Below are 15,867 nucleotides of genomic sequence, written 5' to 3'. Positions count from 1 at the left end.
ACCGCAGCTGCCATCGCCGGCCCCGGCGCCCGCTGGCCGCCTCTGCCAGTTGCCCCGGGAGGGGCTCCGGGCCCCCGGGTCCTGCTGAACGGACGGGGCTGAGAACAGCTCCCGCCTGGGGGAGGAAGCCCCGCCGTTAGGCATCGCATCCCGCCCGCCTTCCCGCAGCGCCCTGGTCACGGTGCCGTGCGCGGACGCAGCCCCATTGTCTCAACCCGTCCCCGCAAAAACGCTAATGGGACCGTCCGCCCCCTTGAACCCGTTTCTGCGCTCCCTGATGGCGCTGCGCAGCAACCTGGGGTCACAGGCAACGTGCTCACCACACTGACAACAGCTATTGCTGACACCTGCTCTTTTTATAAATTGGATTTGACTAAAATCACATCTTTTTTTTTATTATTTTACATTTTTGAACTGTTGGATAATGTTGAGAAATCAAAGAGAAGCCAAATTACGTTGACAAAATTAAATATGATGATGCTGCATGGCCTTGGGTTTTTTACCAAATGGAAAGCATAATGGTCAGGACTCTTGTTGCTCTTGCCATGTCCTGCTCCCATACGCATCCTAAACCACCTCAGCTTTCCATTTCCGTTAAGGATTCCTGATCCTTCAGATCAATAATTTAAAAATTCTCCTCTCTCAAACAACATAATGTGGAAGGTATTCACATATATGTCTCCCTAGATTAAGCTACAGCTGGCAAATCATCTCCCCCAACTACGTACACTGGTCTCTCTTGCAAGATGTCTCCCAGGGCAGGAATGCTGTGGCCTGAGCCTGAACAGAAACTGATGCTGGCTTGCCTTGATGTGCCGGTCTGCCACACACAGAAACTGGGGTACTGATTAATGAGGCGTTGAGCCATTCCTGCTGTAGAAACCGTAACCTGTGGGAGGTGAGCAGGGCGCCCCGCCAGCATCTGTAACTGTTTCAAGCCAGCTTGGCTTAATCCATTGCTGAACATAAACTGTGGGTAAGTGTGACCATCAGAACTACTGAAGTTTGGACTATCCACTTGTGTCTTACGGTTGACCAGCTTTTAAACTGATTTTTGTTAACAAAACTCCACAAAATGTTCTCAGCTGAGTAAAGGAAGAGATCCCATTCCTCCTTTCAATCTTCTTCCATTCCAGAAACAAACAGGTAGACCAATAAAAACAGCAGTATCATACCAACAGAGTATCTTAGTAAAACTGGGATAAAACCCTCATCTTTTACTCTGATGTCATTTTATTCATCATATACAGGAAGATTTCAACCTATTTTTATTGTGTCTACAGTTTTTAGTGAAACAGAACAGCCACTAAAACCTAAGAACTGCATGGTGGGATCATAAACCATTTCCAAGATGACATAAACTACAAACATTCAGAAAAATTTTTTTGTTCAATAATTCACCTTCCAAAGAACAGTACTTTCTGCTTAATCCAACATCACTGACTTTGAAGTTTCTTTGTACATACCACTTGCCCTTGTAAGTTGTAACTCTGACAACAGCCTTCCACATGGAGAAGCTGTGGACCTCTGGGGTGACAGAGGATCTACAGTGGCAGTGAAGGCAGGAATGGTTGTTCTCAGGTCTGTGGATGCAGGCAATGACTGTTTTCGCTCATGGTTAACAACCAAAGGCTCTGAACAACAAGCTTCAGCAGATTTAGCTGCTGTGTTTTAAGATGTTATTTCTCCCAGCTGCCTCAGGTCATGACCGTTCTAGCAAAGGACAACAATGAAAGTCTGTAGTTTTTTAATATGCCAGCCTGTGACCTGGAGTCCCCACCGCAAGAGTGTGGCAATACCTAGCAGCAAGGTAAAGCAGACAGCTGAGAGTGGCAATATCTTAAACTGAACAGGTAACTCTGCCAAAGACCACCTATCAGGGCTCTAAGCCTCAAAACAACGCGTCACCATCATACACTTACAGGTTAGGAAGCATCTAGAAGACAAACCAGACCCTGCCCAAACCCCTCTATATCAGAGAGCCTGTGTAGCACACAACCTACCAAACAATTCCTTGGGCCCAGTGCTGCGTGGGTGAAAGAAACTAGTTTGACCTGCCTCACCACTCTCTCCTTGGCCCATGTTCAGCACATTTTGGAGCACACAGCAGATCATGACCAGAGGCAATGCCATCTTTCAACAGCCCAACAACATGTGCTCATTGACTGTAAAGCTGAGAATGGCGATACAGTATGGATTCCTGGCTGGCGACTGCTCTCCGTGGGAGCACTCAGCAGGATATCTCTCAGATTTCTGATAAAGAGAATTTGCAGATAAAAGAGAACTGGCTATAGGGTATTGTGGGAAAATTACTTTGGAGGAAATCAGGGAAAACTGGGACCTAATAGAAGCATAGTATTACAGAAAGCTTTTTAGGGTAACATACAGTTACCACTTTCAGGGTGGTCGGCATGCACGGAGTCTACTTTACCATGGCTCCCTAAGCAGCACACCCTGCCATCTTACCACATGCTGTCAGCAGTAACGGGTGGCGCAGAGTGGAGACACCGCAGCCAGGCTCTGTTGTACTCCTGCAGGAATGGGAACTCGATGGTACCGCACAGCTGATAAGCTACATAGCGCTTGTCAAATGAAGAATACACGCGATGCCCACTGCTGAGCCAACAACTGTGGCAAAATTACTTTCCTCAGGCAAACCTTGCTCATTATAACCTCATTGCAATACCACATGCACCTCATCCCAAAGTTAACTGCCTCCAAGGCATGACCACCCTTCACTGAGCACGCATTTTATGTTTTTATTTGACTTTACCTTTAAAGGTAAAGCAAGAGAATTTTACACCTATCAGTAACAAAAATATGTATGACTAGAGTCACCCAAGCTCCACCTAAGTGTAAAGAAAAGGTATAAAAGTAAGTTAGAAAGAAGAGAAATTAGGGAAGACTCCATCATAACTTCTGGGATCAGCTGATGGGCTGAACCTGTCTTCTCCATAGGGACGCCTACTGGGTAGGAACTCTATTCTATGACGAACTCGTGCTAGCTGTTATTAGGAGTATTGGTTTAAGCTTGTTTTGCAGTCAGTGTATTATCACCAGCAATGTTTGAACCTTATCCTGTCACAAACTTGCATTTTGTATAATAAAAATCTTCAGCTGAAGTTCATTTTGTGTAAGTCTCCAGAGGTCTGAGTAGTTGACATAAGGGATTTGACTCAGTGACGCTGTCAGCAGGGGACCCTGAATAGGTTAGTCAAATCACCCTCCAATACGGCGGGCTATCAAAATGCAGGTAGTGGACAGACTGGTCGGACACAAGGGTCCCATCTTTCTTGGGAAACTGACAGGCTGATCAAATATAAAGGGTTAATGGAAACCCCCCTTTCTAACGTGACAGGTATGAAGGTATTGCAGTAGAAGGGAGGCCTGCAGACGTGATTAGATGCGGCTGCCAGAAGTCCAGGTTGCCTTAGATTCATTGTCTGTCGTCTTTCCAACCAGAAATGTTCTCCAGGAAGATTCTGAGAGCCACCTGTGTGTCTGGGATTCTTGGTATCTAATAATCTCATCAAGTTGGATGTTACTGCATATGCGCAGCAGCCTCGCCTTGGGTATCCCATGTCCAGCAATCCCAAAGAGATCCTCAGAGCAAAGACACTGGGCCTGTATTCCATGTGCAAAGCAATTCCAACAAAACCAAGAGTGTACTCTACCACTCCTACAAAGCGTCGCGTGAACTTAATAATTACTTTGAGCATTTCCTCAAATGTATGAGGCTTACTATACTTAGATGATGCAACTTGTGCACCTATTTGTGCATCACAAGTACAGTAGCAAAGGGCAGGATAAACAGTCACCGGAGTGGCATCACAGTCAGCTGGTTGCTACACAGTGACCACAGTCTGGCTTTCACAACTAATACATCTCTTCCACACTCCCTTGTGATACACAGCCACCATTCTCCAGCAGCTGCAAACCAAAGATGCCACCGCTATATGGTAACTGTCAAGAACTCCCCCAGTAACAAATGCCACTTCTGAAGCCAGGCTTCAGCAGGGTAGGGAACTACAGGCAATGGGTTTGCTAAGGTGATGTGTAGAACAGAGATTTAGGAACACAGGGCAAAAAATGAAATTATATTCCATGTTGGGCACACAGGTTGAAAGACCATAGGGACGGTAGAACATGGAGATATCGCAGTAGCATTCACAGATAACAGCATAATTCTGTTGGCTTCAGCTGAATCATCTTATTTACACTGCATAAGAGAAAAATTGGGCTCTGCTTTTCATCTATGCTTTAATTACAATTAAACTTCTTTGATATATTCATCGTTTTCAGCTTTCTGCCAATTAGGCCCAGGAACTCCATAAACAAGGAACAAATTTTGCTGAAACGGACAGGGTCTGCTAAGACAGGGTGGTAAAGAGGAAGGTAGCCCAATGTAAGGAAGTTGAAGTCTGCAGTAATCCATCCTCAGCCAAGTTGTACACCCTGTTCCATACCCTTCTCATTCTGTAATTACTTTCAGGGTGGCACTTCAGGTATGGTAAAAATATGTTGTCAGGTGACTGCTTGTAACTCCCACTAAAATCTGTGAGAGGGATGTGACCATAAATAGAAAACTACACAGTACCTCTTCCCAAGCACACCTGTAATTTCAGAACCGTGCTTTCTCAGAGCTGAGCCTACTTCTGCCGAGAATGAAGCTTTTATCGTGGTTGCTGTACTGAAAAGTGAGGCATATGTGAGAAAGGAGAATATTTTCAGAGCATTTGAAAATTACTTTGGTTGTGGTTTTGAACTTACACAGAATGTAACTAACCTTTCTGTCTGAATTTACCAATTGTAGTAAAAATAGACTCTTAATGAATGGTAAAGCCTGATTAGTATATGAAAAAAATTATATAACATGGTGTTGCAGCAGCAGTGGATTGAACTCAGTGACCTAAAAAATGCTTAAATTTATTTCTGTCTTAGGAAGTTCCTAGGTCTACCTGTCAGCAGCAGGAGATACTCCCAGAAAATCAATTATACATGTAAGCAAAAATATCATGGAGATGAAAGAACGTATGAAAGAGCAAGCACAATTCTCCTTTCACAACACTGTGAATCAAGAGTAACTCCACTGAAGCCAAAGAGTTAGACTGGTGTGAGTGAGAAAAGAACCAGCTCCATTGTCTGAAAATTACTCGGGCCACCCATGGAGTCCAATCACAGTAACTGTAGGCAGCTAATATCACAGCATTTAATTCAGAAAGCCCAAGACTGAAAAGAGGAGACTGGAAAAAAAATCCAAATTTGGTTTTAGCTAAAGCTGAAAAACGTCAGGAAAACAGAAAAGGAGAAAAAAAAAAAAAAAAGACTCAATTTCTAAAAAAATCCTCACTCCCTCAAACAAAAATTCATAGAAAAAAAGAGTGAATCTACATGCTTCGTTTGTTGTCTTTTTTTAAACACCCTACATGTACCCAGTTAACAGTTGCTGAGCTGTATGCTTCCCTGAAGGAAAAGTGTTATCTTCATTTTCCAAACAGCAGACACATTTTGTGTATTGATACGTATTGTGTTACACCTGCTCAGATTGAGTGCTGCAGAATGTGTCTTACCTTCCCAGCACAGGTCACTGTAACAGATCCTGGTACATTTTTAGGTAGCACTGTACTAAACAATACTTTCACGTTCCCCTGCTTTAGTTTACTTCCTTTAAACACACCCTCCCTTTTTCATCTTAAGTCAGTTAGTTTAGCTTCCCTAGCTCCTGCCACCTCCCCTTTTAAAACAGCATTTCTGCCAGTAGTACTTACTCTCAGTAATGGAACAAGGGCTTGTTTCTGGAAAGCTGTCTGGTCACTAACCTCTTCCTCTATCTCAGTCTCCCTTCTTCAGTTTTCTCCCAGTTTTTCTGTTTTCTCCATTTATCTCTCATCACATGCTGTCTCTTTCACCCTGTTACACCTCACCTGCAGCATTACCCTCTCTATTGGTATTACTGTCCTGATTATAATCATCCAGAAGCTATTGAAACCTGTAAAACAGCACGTTGTGAGTTTATTATGCTGCATTACAAAGCGCTACACTAATGCACCATGTCAGCATTAGGACAAAACATCAAACCACATTAAGACAGATGTGCTGATTATGATCCACAGAACTCCGCCTCTTTTTTTTCTTTCCCAGGTCCTTCTGACTTCTCTTTTGGCCCTCTCCCATTTTATCCTTATCACCTTTTCTGTCACTTCATTTTCTTCCTCCCCACAGTCATCCTCCCCTGGCTTCCTTCATTGTCCACTTCACATTCCTCCATGCATTTTCTTTCCTTTGACATGCCTGCACAAAGGATTGTAACAGAGGCAGTACTGCAGCTTTGTTAAATGTGTCCTTGGGTCTTTGGTAAACAAAGCTGCACCTGGGTGCATCTTTGGGATCAGCAAACTAGGGGTCTAGAAAACATTCCATTCCCAAAGGCTTAAACCAGAGAGCTCTGAGATTAACATGACTTTTCGGTTCCCTGATCTCAGAGACAGAGCACACCAGAAACAGCTGGAAGAAGCCTGAAACAATACCGGATTCTTCTCTTCACATGCACGTATTTCCTTTTGCCTTATAGGAGTCTGGGCTCTTGGCCACAAGAGCACCATAGAACCAGGTAGTGACTAGAACCTGATGATGTCAGAACAACAGAAAATGAAAGATGTACTTTGTAATGGGATACAACTGAAAAGCATTAAATTGGTGCCAAGGGGTGCTAAAAACAATTTCCCAACAATTCAACATGCAAAGGGTCAGAAAGCAATGCTTTTTTAAGATGTTCAGACTGTCAATTAAAATCAGCATAATTCAAGCGGAGAACACGGTTCTTGGTGATGCTAGGTATTTTGATTTACATGATAGATTTTGAGGAGCAGCACATCAGGTAAAAGGACAGAGCGCATGTCTGGGACAGTATCACTCATCTGTATGCTAAAGATTGCTTCTAAGCCTCGCTTAGATCAGTCTAAACTTTGGCACATGCCATAGCAGCTGCACAGCATTTAACTATGCCTCTTTCAGCATGCTCCACAGTGCAGAAAGAATGTTTTATTAAGATACTTTAACAGCAGATACATTAGCCTGAAAAGGTTAAGTAGTTTCTTCAGACAATATAGCGTCCCCTGAGTGTCTGCCAATTTTTAAGATTTTGCAAAAATGTGTCTATAAGTTTTAGTGATTTTTCCATCCTCTGTTGATCTGTAAAAGCCTTGAGGAAACAAGGAAGGAATATTACTTAGTGGCACAGGAAACAATGAAACCTGGTGCACACTCCCATTATATACACCTAAATGCTGTTGAAATCCGTCAGAAAAGCCCTGAATAAGAAAACAAGGAGTTGTTTTTCACTTAGTTCTCAAATACAGTACTCAGTAATACTTGCAATAATTTTATATTTTTCGGAGAACTGATTTCAAAATTGATTTCTCTTAAATAGTAAAGCTTTTTTTTCGCATTTTGACATAGATATTAAAGTGTTATAATACACTGTTTCAAAAGGAAATACACTTTATGTCCTAATTTTGTCAGTTTAGGAGCCGCAGAATGTACTATTCATTCTTCTTTCACTTCTGATACTGTCTTCTACCAAAGGCACTGCTTTCAGCAGTGCTACTTGTTAATATTGTCATTATTTGCAAATTTTGTATTGGCACTATTATAGATTCTTACCTAGAGTTTAATTCTTAGTCTCCATTGATGCCAGCAGGTCTACTGTTTTCCCCCCTCTCTAAAGCCTGGATCTGCATGTTATTTCATACAGACAGATTTCTGTCCCTCTGTGCACTTCCAGCCATGTGAAGGTGATTGTGCTCCTTACTGTAACTTCCAAACCTAAGATTTAATACAGCAGTCATGGTAAGAAAGATACAAAGAGAAGAAATAGTACATTTAAGTACATCAGTGCTAAAACACAGAAATAAACCTTGCCTTCCAGATCAAGTGGTGAATTATTTTAGGTTTCCACTTCCAATTACACTGTTCAACACTGTCTTGCTGACAAGCAACACTCACTCTGATCGGCTTACTCAGATATCTAAAAATATTAGAAAAATACTGAATATAAAACCAAGGAAAATTAAAAATAAGGAAAATAGAAAAATAATCCTAATTGTATATGTGATATATATGAAAAAAATGCTAAGGTGGAAGAGTTCCACCTTAAAAATATATCGTGCCAACATTGTAAGTAGTTTTGAAAAGCCTTTGTGAATTGCAACAAATATGTTGTCTAACTGAATAAATTGCAGAAAAATTGTATTGTAATATACACTAATTACATCATCTTGGTTGTGGGGGGGGTTTTCCAGTGTTGCACATTTATTTTGTTGTAAACACACACATTGTGCCATAATAATGCTACTGGGACTGCTTGAAGAGCCAACATTTCAGCACCTGTTCATTTGATTTGCTGAGTAATGGCTATTACACATCTGGCGTTCCTCTGGTGGCGTCCTCTTTTTCTGTGTGGAAATTATGCCTCAGTGGAAACAGGAATCTCACCACTGAAAGTGGGAACTTCCAGATTCAAGGTATCTTGGGCAACAGTACCTGCACATATGCAGACCAAGATGTTCTAGTCCAAGTCCAACGTCATGTTCTGCAGTACACAAGTCAGATGCGTTCTGGACATACTGTACTCCATGCATATGCACTGAGTGTTAGACTGGACATCTCTGACTCACTGGCTGTGCCAGGCATACCATGCAGCAAGTCCATGATGCTCAGAATTCTGCAAATTTGATACTCATGTATAGCATTCATCTGGGCACTGAACAAACCCTTATATGTCAATTTATCCTAGGGAAAAATACATGAAGCCAGGTGCTGGAGCAGGTAATACTCTGCACCTTGTGTAATTAATCTTTCTTTTAAAAAGTCCGTATTTCAGTAAATCTCCTTAAAACAAGGACAGCCTTTTCATTTGACTTTTGCATAGTGCCTGTCCCAAAGAATTCCTGCATGTTGTAACAATAAAAAAAAATAACCTAGACAAGAACACAGTACTGCACACCGCCCCATCACCACTGTGGAAGTTACAGGAATCAAGGTTTCTCATGATCTGGTTCCTAACTACAAAAATACACCACAAAGGGAGAAGGTAACAAGTCCAGGGCAGTAACTCTTCAGTTTCACTTTAAACAGACTTTTTTTTTGTCTTTGTGTGTACAGTACTCTTTAAAGGTGACTGAAGTTTACCTTACAGTTTCTCAATTATTTTCTTTTAAATAATAATAATAATAATCAAAGCTTATACAAGCTTTTGGCTTGACTATTATCTACTTAAGAACTGCTTGTAAATACAATTGTACCAGTCTTCAAACAAAGGTACAATCAGACAACATAGTTTGTCTTCAAAGTATTCCAAAAAGAATATGAAACCACTCGTAAGATCCCTATTTGGAAATCAGGTGAGCGTTAGTAAACCAGAAGCTGCCATGAAAACTCCTAAGTGTTTCCACATGCATAACATATTTTTAATTTTCAGTAATATATTAATCATCAGTCAGCAAAATAATTAATACCATAACTCTAAGCAACTGCCTTATTATCGCTGTTTAATTCACAACAACAGGAATCAAACAACTCTCTTGACACCCTAACAATGCATTAAATTCACAATAACTAATGCAAATCATGTGTAATTTCCTAACATTTATTTAACCTGTAATATAGGCAAGGGCATTCTCTTGTACTACTGTATACAAGCATCGATAGAACAGTGTTACACATCACCTGTGTTTGATGAAAAAAATGTGAGGGGGATCTGGTTTTAAATTTTATGTAATCACATAATTAAAGAATGTTAAAATATGGTGCAGAAGGAGAGTTATATTGGCTACAGCTGGACTTTTAACTATGACAGCTTTCTGTTAACACTGTTTACTGTGCTTGACATCTTACATGTCTTTAAAAAGGTAGAAGCAATAGAAGGAATTTCAGATTTCAAAATTTTAATATTGTCTTGCAAGAATTATATACAAATGTACAGAAATTAAAATGCCAAGATAACTTATCCAGCTCTTGCAAACTCTACAAATAATTCAATTTATCTCCACTGAGAGCTAGTGGAGTCATTACTTTCACTTGACTTTAACAGGATTTGGGCAAATCCCCAAACCTGACATCCCCAAAACAATAGTCAATAAATGACATTTTTAAATAGAACTGCATAAAGAAAAGACACAAGAAAAATGGGAGGAAAAGAAAATCAAAGACAGTGTAGAGCAAAACCAGAACACATCATCTCTTCTATTTTAATATGATCAGTTCAACACCAGCATGTCATTAATTCAATGCTAGGCTTTTGGAAACCTAAACAGCTCACAAAACTGTCCTCACTTTCATCTCAGAAACCTGTCTCTACAGTGGAGGGTATCAGTTCTGATGCATTTTGTACGCTCATAAGGAGAGGGTGGAGAGAGCGTTGAAGGGTGAGGGGCCTTTTTTTCAGGCCTAGGAATGCTGAGGGCCAAGTACTGAAATCCAGATGGCCTGTGATGGCAGCAGCAACCGCCCCAGCTACCTGATTTTCAGTCTGAGAGAGGAAGAGGTATGCACTGAAGCAAGCTGGTAAATGAGACCAATGCACAAGCAATGGCCAGTCTTCTGAACACAGGAATTCAGGAAAGACTAAATAAAAAAGTGCACTTCTTCTCATCCTCCTGACAGATCCATGGAAAGCTCAGGAAAACCCCTCAAAAACCTGCAGTGAGTATGCAGAGAATGCTACATTCTAACCTCCAAGTACCCCTGCAAATTTCATTTAACGTTGTAAACAGATTTTAAGATATATTTCCAGGAAGGTAATATCAGAGTCCAAATCTATTTTTAGCAGTATTTTTTTAAAAGGCCTTGTTTTTACAGGCTGAGAGGCCAGAGGCACCCAGTGACCTCCAGGACGCTCTGTACTTTTAAGATTTGAAACAGAAGTCTCTTTCTCCTGGCTTTTTGAATAGACAGAAGAACATTAGTTTACATTATGTTACAAGGACTGCTCCCTGAACATGCTACCCAGTAATTACAGCAAGTTGCAATATGTAATTTTGGTGCTGTATACTACAAATGTTCTTGCTTCATAAAAATCACATTCAGAATGCACCCAAAGTGTCACCAGACCTTGTGTCATCAAAGCTACATGCACCAGCTCTCTAGCCATGCTGTCAGATGTAGTAGGTTAAAGAAACATCTGCTAGCAGTGTGGCTCATCCCTGTTAGAAAAAAAACATTTTTCCCTACAAACTGCTTCTTTGATTGTAAATTCTAACACCATATTTAGACCCTGACAAATTTCTAAAAACAACCTCCTCCCCCACTTCCAAAGACTACATACAAAGACCTTAGCGTTTCCAGGAAATCTTTAAATAGTGGGAGGGAAGGATACCTTATTTATTGAGTTTGTGTAAACTCACAACCACTTTGCTGTTTGTCACTGATGGCAGTTAGACCCCACAGTACACCACTGGAAATTAAAGTGTAAAGAACGGCAAGCATGCATGGGAGAACTAATTAATTTTCAATAGAGAATAAATCTCATTATTTGGGGAATTTCATTCTATCTTTTTGGCTATTTAGGACAAACAGTGTATAAGTGCTTGCAAACACTTTGCATCTAAACAAATGGGGGTCATTTTAAATATATATGAGAAGTGCTGTTATAACACGAAAACACAGAACTAACTGTAATGTTAACATAAATATTACAGATGTTATTGATTACAAATACAAATCAGGACTTCTAAGATTACATTCCCATAATTGTAATGACTCACAAGAAAGTAAATTGCACTTAGCCCAAACTAATTGAAAGTAACTGCTGCTAAAAGGGACAAATTTTGCCACAGCCCAACTCTGGTAACATCCTAATTCTGCCACCAAAACACCATAAGCATACAAAAAGAAAGAATTGTTTCCTGTAGAAAAAAAAAATAATCAAGTTTACTTATATAACACACCTTGATTTTCAAATCACTTCTCCTATGAAATAATCATGCAGAAACTAAGGCAAACTACATGTCTGAGGTTTAACATGATAAATGGTTCCACGTTACAATTTTTCCAGTAGCAAAGCCTGAGTAAGAGGTTCCTGCTCTTTTCCTCACCCAACTCCTTCCACCCTATTGCTCTTTACCCCTCCGTTCTGGTCATGCAACTGCTTGTAGAGTTGCATTCTAAGCCAAAACAAGGCAAAAAGACCTTATTCAAGAAAACAACACTACAATCGCTCTTGTTCATAGGTCTACTTTTAGAATTTGTAATTAGAAGAAAAGGAAAGCAATTATTCAAAACGCCAGTGAAGAAAACATGAATATAAGGTGTATTTCAGCTGGCTGGAAAGACTCTATTGTTTAACAGTTAATGTTAAATCACTTGAAGTGGAATCTCAGAAAGTGAATGGCCACCAGATAGCCAAAGCTGCTTACATTTCATTTCAGGGAAAAAAATACTTCTGTTTACATTCCCATTGCAGCCTTTCCCACTGGAGACAAAAGAAACTGAAACATGAAGAGAATGAGTCTTCCCCAGTTCAATTTATTACTCACCAGTGTAACTTTCAAAGGAGACATGCACCAGATGTACTAGTAAGCTTCCACAGAGAATATTCACATGTAGAAAGAATAGCAGCAGGTTTTTCTTCGGAACATTGTTTCACAAATGGTAAATGGAAAAAACTGTACTATTGTATAAAAACCTGTTTTCTCCCCATTCAGGAGTTTCAGGGTTTTCTTTTGAACAGTGATCAATTATTTAGAATGAACGTGGCTTATTTCTCCTTCAGTAAGTTCAAAGCTAACTTCCTGCTTTAGTAGCAGAGGTACCAGAGACAGCCCTTACAATTAGTGCATTTGCATCACTTTCTGTCAAATGACTTTTCAGGGCAAATGCACTGCTTCCTCCCAGACAAACAGGTTATACCATCACTTGCAGTATTATTAATTTTACAGACTGGAGAACAGTATGCAGCACTAGCCATTGCCTTCCTCACAGAAGTCCTATACTTCGTGTTATTTAGCTAACGCTACCATGCTGTGCTACACTTTGGGACAGTTAGTGCTTTTTCATATTAACTTTCACATGTATGTTTGATGCTGAGACGAAGTATTCTCAAGGCACTTGACAGATGGGAATCAAGCACCAAGCAAGCAGAGCAACTGAATTAGTGCAGAGCAACCTGATTGCTCTGTTACTCATAACAGTTCTTGGACTGAAGTCTCCCTGGTCCAGAACATTGTCTGTATTAAGTGAACAGGGAGTTGCCATGATGAAAACACACAAATACAGAAATGTCCTACTGAGAAAAGACATAATTAGCAGTGTTACATGGCAAATGGGATCTTCATGGGCTCTACTCAATTTTCCTAACAGAAAAAAAAAAAAAAAGCCTGCAAAACTTTATGGCATCTAGCTTGCAGTCCATTGCTTCAATCTTTAAGTAGGTGTTTTAACTAGTCTCACCAAGCCCTGACTCTTCCCTCAACCCTTGCAATCTGCTGTGGATACTACTTGAAAGCTATATTCTTTATTCAAGCAGGATTCCCAATGAGCAAGAAGACTTCCAACGCTTGTTCTAGTTTATGAGGCAATCTCACTGGTTAGCTTTTTAGATTTATTGAAAGTCAGGATGTTTGCTTTGTGTCAAAGGAACTGTCAGATCCTCATTTTACAGCCCAAAGAACAGGTAGGCATCACTCTTATTTCTCCTCATTTTTAAATGACCTCCCTAGCAAAAACCCCTACCCTTCCAACTTCAGTCATTTTAGGTCAGTTCCTCATCAATTTCACCGAACGGCCTTACAGAAGAATTCTATATAAGAAGGGGAAGTACATACATACAGAAGAAATAACATGAAAAGGAGAAAATAAGTTGAAGTTCTTAATGTCACTCTCTGCTGATGAGATTCAGGGATTCTTTCTCTGTATTAAATGCCTAATAGAAAGCAGTTCTTTAACACTTCTCATGGTAGGAAGAATAAGAGCAAAAGGGAAGATATAAAAAAGCCTTGGGGAAAAAATTCTTTACATAAAACAATTGGTAGCTATACACCCCGTGGCAACCTGGGATACATTCTGCATCAATTATTTTTACTGATGAAGGTACAAAAGGGGAAAGATCACCACAGACAAAATTAGTATTTAAATTGCCCTATAGAATTTACTGTCTTGTTTTAATGTAGTGGTTTATTTTCTGACAAGGACTATGGTGCTTTCTTCCTCTTCCTTCTATAATTTGGACTTGGGTCTCTGTTGTCCCTAATTACTATTTTTATGTAGCTAATTAAGTGGAAAGATAAATGATTTTTTGACATTCATACATCATCAATATAGCTATTAATTAAAACCTTGTTGTTTCCAAATGTCAACAATGATTAAGCAGTGAAGTATTTTTTCCGAGGTTACTCATTTGGGTGGAAAATTTTACCATGCTAACACTGTTTTTAATAGTCTCTGCTTAAAACAAATGCAAAATTACATGCTGCACCGATGCAAAGAAAACCAAAACATAATCTGTAGAACCGTGAGACATAAATCAAAAAGATTCGCTTTACTTCAGATCCTAAGATGGCAAAGGGAAGCTCAAAAGTATATATTTTACTTGTAAATATGCAATAACCACTGGAACCCTCAACTGGTACAAGTTTCTGTTAAAATTGAGAAAGAAATGTTCAGGTTCCAAGGCTGGTACAGACACAAAAAGTCCAACTTGTTCAGAATGAACAAGAGGAAAAAAAATCCAGCCAGAAAAAACATGCAGACAGATGCAGAATTGCAATGCGTTTGATCTATTGTGTTTGCGGTACAAGTGCACAGCCGTCGTGTTTCATATGCTTGACAGGTCACCCCATAAAGCAATGGTGTCAAACCACTCCAAAAAGTTCTAGAGTTCACTCATCCTGATTCATAGGTCAAGAGGAGTGCCTTGCTCCCTGGCAGATAATTTGAGGACAAGGATGAACAAACTCCACCTCCCCTAATCCTAAAATGTAGTATCTGGCTCTTTCTAGGAAATGCACATCCATCCCATCTGAGATTAGTCCAAGGGCTGAATCATCACCATCTCCCCAACAAAGAATGGATGCTGACAGAGATGAAAAGAGGGCTGACCTGTTGCTCCACACTTCTTACTGAAATAAAAAGCTAAACTATTAGAATGAATGTAAACAACAACCATGAGAGGCAGTGAAATATCAACAGTCTTCATTTCATGCCTTATTGTAGGGTATGTAAAATTATAGTCACCTGTAAGCATACATACCTGGACAAAGATTATGCCTGCGCACGATTGCAAATTCCTGCAGGAATCTGTACGCGCCATGGAGCCACATGACTCCTTCGGCCTGCATTTCTTGATTTACAAATTTAACTAAAGCAGTGAGATTTCTTTTCGGCTGACCGCAGTTCATGCAGAAAAGGCTGGCCAGGGGCAGGGCAGCTGGCCCGGCATGCGGGGCTGTGGAACGGTCGGTGCTCACGCACCCTCGTGGTCAGGCTCCGCCACGGGGGTATGTTCGGGGCACCAGGGCCCCGGCCGAGGAGCAGTCCCAGCGGTGACGGCCGGTTTCCGCGGTTCCCACGGATAAAGGACAACTCTGGTCTCACACGCCAAACACAGGGGCACAGACGAAGCCTTTCCACATTTAGGAAGCGCCTCGCACTTTATTACCGCTGACATGCACCGCGCACCCGAGGGCTGCCGCGCGGCCCCGCTCAGGCGGCGGCCTGCGCCTGCACCCGCGCCCGCTCCCGCCGAGAACAGGCCGCAGCGGCCCCCCAGCCCAACCGGCCGAGAACAGGCCGCAGCGGCACCCCAAACCGGCCCGGCCCGGCCGAGCCCAACCCAACCTGGCCCGGGCCCGGCGCCGCCGCCCCGGCTCAGCC

General features: G+C 41.1%; 1 protein-coding gene across 1 annotated transcript in view; it reads right to left on the bottom strand.

Annotated features, from left to right (window-relative positions):
• The window catches only part of LOC119155609 (TLC domain-containing protein 4-B-like), a 45,594-nt gene extending 30,098 nt beyond the window's left edge, over window positions 1–15,496 (bottom strand). The window contains exon 1 of the mRNA XM_037404444.1: window positions 15,245–15,496. The gene's annotated coding sequence lies outside the window, so the exon portion shown is untranslated. The remainder of the gene's footprint in view (window positions 1–15,244) is intronic.
• Window positions 15,497–15,867: the final 371 nt, after the last annotated feature.

The sequence above is a fragment of the Falco rusticolus genome, chromosome 11, assembly GCF_015220075.1.
Source record: "Falco rusticolus isolate bFalRus1 chromosome 11, bFalRus1.pri, whole genome shotgun sequence".
NCBI classification, from domain to species: domain Eukaryota; kingdom Metazoa; phylum Chordata; class Aves; order Falconiformes; family Falconidae; genus Falco; species Falco rusticolus.
The sequence above is the reverse complement of the archived record's forward strand: the minus strand, read 5'-3'. Positions and strand labels throughout refer to the sequence as shown.